Consider the following 6839-nt stretch of genomic DNA (forward strand, 5'->3'; position numbering starts at 1 on the left):
TTTGGATTTGGGTTGAAGATGGCCTCTGTTGATTGCACTTGGAGTTGGAGAGAAACCCATTGTGAATTGGGACATAAAGCACAAAAGCTTGAGTCAAAGTTTGAGGCAAACTTTTGCTCAAGCTTTTTATATCAGCCACCCCCTTTTGCTGATATCCACGTTTGAGCTAAAGTTTGAGGTCAAACTTTTAGCCAAACGTGGATCACCTTGTATGCATGTGTGGGGTGCTACTTTGTCCTCTTGTCAACGTTGCCAATTTCATGCCAACTATAGACTATTATATATGGTTGGGAAGCTCTGAATGTCAGCTTTCTAACCCAATTAGAATCACCTCAATTGGACATCTACAACTCAAGTTATGCTCCTTTGAAGAGGACAGGGTCGCTGGCTTTGGTGTGCAGCGTTTGAGGTAAAGTTTGCCTCAAACGTGGTCGAAAATGCCAGTTCTGGAGGCTCAAACGCATTGTCCACCCCATAATATTATACATTGTTTGAAAGCCCAGAATGTCTACTTTCCAATGCCTTTGAAAGCGCATCATTTGGAGTTCCACAGCTCGAGTTATACTCCGTCGAAGGTGCAGAGGTAAGTTGGCCTCACTGCAAGTTGCCACCATGTTCGTTTATGCACATTTCGGGGCAGTTTTCTCCCTTAATTTTAGTGTCCACCATGCAGTGCCATATATGCTTGGAAAGCTCTCGATTCCTACTTTCCATTTCTTTTTGAATCACCTCATTTGGAGCTCTTTAGCTCAAGTTATTCTTGTTGGAAGTATACCCCTTGTATGCCTTGTGGCGCCAACGTTTGCCAAAAAGCTTGAGGCAAACGTTGGCGCAACCTTTTTCTCCCCTGGGTATGTTGGTGTGGCGCCAACGTTTGCCAAAAAGTTTGAGGCAAACTTTGGCTCAAGCTTTTCTCCCAAAAGTTTGAGCTAAAGTTTGAGGCAAACTTTGGCTCAAGCTTTTTTCCTCTGGGGTGTTTTCAATTCTTCCAAAAGTTTGAGCTAAAGTTTGAGGCAAACTTTGGCTCAAACTTTTTGTTCTCTCTTGCTCCTAGCCATTCCTTCTTCCTTCAACCTTCTTCACAACTCTTTTCACCTATCATCAATCAACCAAACACATCAAAGCTATGCTCAAAATCATGAGTTTGTTATTCTTTCATAATATATGACAATTATAGCATAAAATCTCATGAAATTGCATTAATTCATCCATGGTTGATTGAATCAAAGGAAACATGGAAATCTACCCAATTGGCTTGCTTATGGCTCATGAAAGTGCATAAAACCTATTGAAAACAAAGGAAAAAGCATAGAAAAACATGACATGGTGACATGTCATCAGCAACCCAATTTTTATTTATCTAATTTTATTTTTATTGTTATTCATGTTTTATTAGGTTCATGATCATGTGGAGTCACAAAATAAATATAAAAATTGAAAACGGAATCAAAAACAACAAAAGAAAAATCACACCTTGGAGGAGGATCTCACTGGCATTTAAACGCCAGTAAAGAGCATCTGTCTAGCGTCCAACGCCAGAACAGAACATGTTTCTGGCGTTGAACGCTAGAAACAAGCAGTATCCTGGCGTCCAGACGCCAGAAATGCGCAGTGAAGAAGAGCTGGCACTGAATGCCAGAAACAAGCATCTGGCTGGCATTCAACGCCAGAAATATGCTGCATCTGGGCGTTGAACGCCCAGAACAAGCATCAATTTGGCGTTTAAACGCCAGAATTGCATGCAAAGGCATTTTACATGCCTAATGGGTGCAGGGATGCAAATCCTTGACACCTCGGGTTCTGTGGACTCCACAGGATCAACTCAGCATCTGTGGACCCCACAAGATCCCCACCTACCTCCACTCACTCTCTTCCCTCTTCTCAATGTTCATCCTCTCTTCCCAATAAACACTCTTCCCCAAAACTCTTCACCAATCACCTCAATTTCTCTTCCCAATAAATATATTTTCAGTTTCAAATTCTTTTATTATTTGTGTAAATTTAAATGAATATTATAATATAAAATAATATTATAATATACAGTTTAAGAATATGCTTAAATACAAAATTATGTCAGATTACAAACTGATACTCATTGTAATACTTACTTTTAATATACTAAAACTTTAAAAATCTTATTATATTATTAAAATATACCCTGATAAATAAATCTTAAAAAAAAAGATACAAGCAACAAATTTGAAAATTTGATCCTAATTTAATATTGATTTGAATTTCAATAGCTATGTTGGCTTGTGAGGCAAGATGGTAATGGGTATAATGAAGCGTGCCAAATCAGATGCCATTGATGATTTTTTAAATTATAGCTCTTTATCTTATGGTTTATAGCTTATACTTTTTTATCTTTGAATTCTAATTTTGAATTTGTGAAACACTACTATGCATTGGTGAAACTTGTACACGGTACAAAAAGGATTAATGATATCAGTCATTGATAGTTTTGAGTCTGATTTTTTAATTTTTATAACCGCGAATGTCATTATAAATATTTTTCTAATTACTTTTCTATATAATTATGCAGGATAATATTGAGGATGATGATAATGAAGATTAAGTTGATTATTATTGTGGTTTATTGTCGAAGATAGAGTAGTGTTGGGAATGGATACATGTATAGTTGACTAATGACTTTTATTAGAAGATACTTATGTAGGATATAATATTTTAATTTTTTATAGAGTATTAGTAGTAAATTCTAAGTGATATCATAGTTATTTTGATATGGCTATGTTTATTTTAATATGAGATGTATGAATATTTAAAATTAACATTATTCTAGTACTTTTGGATCATTATTATAAATATATTTTGGTTACAGATAATTTTTATTATTTAAAAAAATTATTTAGTATAATTATGTATTTATTTTTATTTTATAATATTTAACTCATTTAATTAAAAATGCAGAATATAATGTGGGACCTAAGGCTACACTTATATACAGTAGCTATAGTATACAAAAAAAAATGAGGGACCTAAGGCTACACTTATAAAAAGTAGCCATGGAATATAATGTGGCTACACTTGACAGGTGATGCAATAGTGTTGAAAAGCGTAGCCTATTCTAGTAAAAATGGAAGCTGAAAAGCGTAGCCGTTGGTCCTGCACAGCATCACTTGAAAAGCGTAGCCTATTCCCAAACGCCAAAAGCATAGCCCTTGGTGCAGAAAAGCGTAGCCTTTGAGAATAGGCAACGGCCGAATAGGAATCACCCCAAAAAGCGTAGCCATAGCCCAAAAAGTGTAGCCGTAGCCTAAGGCATCATTTTTTTCACTTTTGGCTACACTTTTCAAGTGTACCTGAATGAGTGTTTTTCTTGTAGTAAAGATTCCTGGAATTCACATTAAAAATTTTGGAATCCTTATTTTTCTTTTTCGCAAATAATTTTCGAAAAATCCAAAAAAATTAGAAAATCAAAAAAATCAAAAAAATATTTCATGTTTCTTGTTTGAGTCTTGAGTCAATTTTTAAGTTTGGTGTTAATTGCATACTCATCTTGCATTTTTCGAAAATTGCATTCATGCATTGCATTCATCATGATCTTCAAGTTGTTCTTGATAAACCTTCTTGATTGATCTTCATATTTTATTGTTTTGTGTCTTTTCTTGTTTTTTATGTGCATTTTTGCATTCATAGTGTCTGAACATGAAAGATTTCTAAGTTTGGTGTCTTGCATGTTTTCTTTGCATATAAAAATTTTCGAAAATAAGTTCTTGGTGTTCATCTTGATCTTCAAAGTGTTCTTGGTGTTCATCTTGACATTCATAGCATTCTTGCATGCATTCATCATTTTGATCTAAAAATTTTCATGCATTGAGTCATTTTCATGTTTTTCTCTTTCATAATTGAAAATTCAAAAAAAAAAATATATATATCTTCCCCTTTTTCACTCATAAATTTCGAAAATTTGGATTGACTTTTTCAAAAAATTTTTAAAAATCTAGTTTTCTTATGAGTCAAATCAAATTTTCAATTTAAAAATCTTATCTTTTTCAAAAATCAAATCTTTTTCATTTTTCTTATTTATTTTCGAAAATTTTAAAAATATTTTTCAAAAATCTTTTTCTTAATTTTATCTCATAATTCTTGAAAATATCATCAACAATTAATGTTTTGATTCAAAAATTTCAAGTTTGTATTCAAACTTTAAGTTCTAGAATCATATTTTGTGATTTCTTGTGAATCAAGTCATTAATTGTGATTTTAAAAATCAAATCTTTTTCAAAACTAATTTCAATCATATCTTTTCAAAAATATCTTCTTATCTTATCTTTTTCAAAAATTTGATTTTCAAATATCTTTTCTAACTTCTTATCTTCTTATCTTTTCAAAAATTGATTTTCAAAATTTGTTTCAACTAACTAACTAACTTTTTGTTTGTTTCTTATCTTTTTCAAAACTACCTAACTAACTCTCTCTCTCTCATTTTTGAAAATATCTTCCCTCTTTTTCAAAAATTCTTTTTAATTAACTAATTGTTTCAAATTTTAATTTTAATTTTCGAAAATCACTAACCATTTTTCAAAAATAATTTTCGAAATTCCTCTTTCTCTCTCATCTCCTTCTATTTATTTATTCATCTACTAACACTTCTCTCCCATCCAAAAATTTGAACACTACCTCCCTTTCTGTGTTCGAGTTTTTTTCTTCCCTCCTTTACATTACATTCTTTTCTTCTTCTACTCACACAGGGGAACCTCTATACCTGGGTAAAAAGGATCCTTATTATTATTATTTTTCTATCCCCTCTTTTTCATATGAGCAGGAGCAAGGACAAGAATATTCTTGTTGAAGCAGATCCAGAACCTGAAAGGACTCTGAAGAGGAAACTAAGAGAAGCTAAATTACAACAATCCAGCAAGCACCTTTCAGAAATTTTCGAACAAAAAGAGGAGATGGCAGCCGAAAATAATAATAATGCAAGGAGGATGCTTGGTGACTTTACTGCACCTAATTCTAATTTACATGGAAGAAGCATCTCCATCCCCACCATTGGAGCAAACAATTTTGAGCTGAAACCTCAATTAGTTTCTCTGATGCAGCAAAACTGCAAGTTTCATGGACTTCCATCTGAAGATCCTTTTCAGTTCTTAACTGAATTCTTGCAGATCTGTGATACCGTTAAGACTAATGGAGTAGATCCTGAAGTCTACAGGCTTATACTTTTCCCGTTTGTTGTAAGAGATAGAGCTAGAGTGTGGTTGGACTCTCAGCCTAAAGATAGCCTGAACTCTTGGGATAAGCTGGTCACGGCTTTCTTAGCCAAGTTCTTTCCTCCTCAAAAGTTGAGCAAGCTTAGAGTGGATGTTCAAACCTTCAGACAGAAAGAAGGTGAATCCCTCTATGAAGCTTGGGAGAGATACAAGCAACTGACCAAAAAGTGTCCTTCTGACATGTTTTCAGAATGGACCATCCTGGATATATTCTATGATGGTCTGTCTGAATTAGCTAAGATGTCATTGGATACTTCTGCAGGTGGATCCATTCACCTAAAGAAAACGCCTGCAGAAGCTCAAGAACTCATTGACATAGTTGCTAATAACCAGTTCATGTACACTTCTGAGAGGAATCCTGTGAGTAATGGGACGCCTCAGAAGAAGGGAGTTCTTGAAATTGATACTCTAAATGTCATATTGGCTCAGAACAAAATATTGACTCAGCAAGTCAATATGATTTCTCAGAGTCTGAATGGGATGCAAGCTGCATCCAACAGTACTCAAGAGGCATCTTCTGAAGAAGAAGCTTATGATCCTGAGAACCCTGCAATAGTAGAGGTGAATTACATGGGTGAACCCTATGGAAACACCTATAATCTCTCATGGAAGGATCAAAAGCCTTAACAAGGCTTTAATAATGGTGGAAGAAACAGGTTTAGCAATAGCAAGCCTTTTCCATCATCCACTCAGTAACAAACAGAGAACTCTGAACAAAATACTTCTAATTTAGCAAACTTAGTCTCTGATCTATCTAAGGCCACTGTGAGTTTCATGAATGAAACAAGGTCCTCCATTAGAAATTTGGAAGCACAAGTGGGCCAGCTGAGTAAAAGGATCATTGAAATCCCTCCTAGTACTCTCCCAAGTAATACTGAAGAAAATCCAAAAGGAGAGTGCAAGGCCATTGATATAACCATCATGGCCGAATCCAAGGAAGAAGGGGAGGACGTGAATCCCAAGGAGGAAGACCTCCTGGGACGTCCAGTGATCAATAAGGAGTTTCCCTTTGAGGAACCAAAGGAATCTAAGACTCATCTAGAGACCATAGAGATTCCATTGAACCTCCTTACACCATTCATGAGCTCTGATGAGTATTCTTCTTCTGAAGAGAATGAGGATGTTACTGAAGAGCAAGTTGCCAAGTTCCTTGGTGCAATCATGAAGCTGAATGCCAATTTATTTGGTGGTGAGACTTGGGGAGATGAACCTCCCCTATTCACCAATGAACTGAATGCATTGGATCAACTGAGATTGCCTCAGAAGAAACAAGATCCTGGAAAGTTCCAGATACCTTGTACCATAGGCACCATGACCTTTGAGAAGGCTCTATGTGACCTGGGGTCAGGAATAAACCTCATGCCACTCTCTGTAATGGAGAAACTGGGAATCTTTGAGGTACAAGCTGCTAAAATCTCATTAGAGATGGTAGACAATTCCAGAAAACAGGCTTATGGACAAGTAGAGGACATATTAGTAAAGGTTGAAGGCCTTTACATCCCTGCTGATTTCACAATCCTAGATACTGGGAAGGATGAGGATGAATCCATCATCCTTGGAACACCCTTCCTAGCCACAGCAAGAGCTGTGATTGATATTGACAGA

General features: G+C 35.3%; 1 non-coding gene across 1 annotated transcript; it reads right to left on the reverse strand.

Annotated features, from left to right (window-relative positions):
* Positions 1-5312: 5312 nt before the first annotated feature.
* LOC112781053 (small nucleolar RNA R71) lies at positions 5313-5416 on the reverse strand. Its single transcript, XR_003191851.1, has one exon. It is a non-coding gene; the product is annotated as a small nucleolar RNA R71 (small nucleolar RNA).
* Between the last annotated feature and the right edge of the window lie 1423 nt (positions 5417-6839).

Source organism: Arachis hypogaea, chromosome 19 (genome assembly GCF_003086295.3).
Source record: "Arachis hypogaea cultivar Tifrunner chromosome 19, arahy.Tifrunner.gnm2.J5K5, whole genome shotgun sequence".
Lineage (NCBI taxonomy): Eukaryota > Viridiplantae > Streptophyta > Magnoliopsida > Fabales > Fabaceae > Arachis > Arachis hypogaea.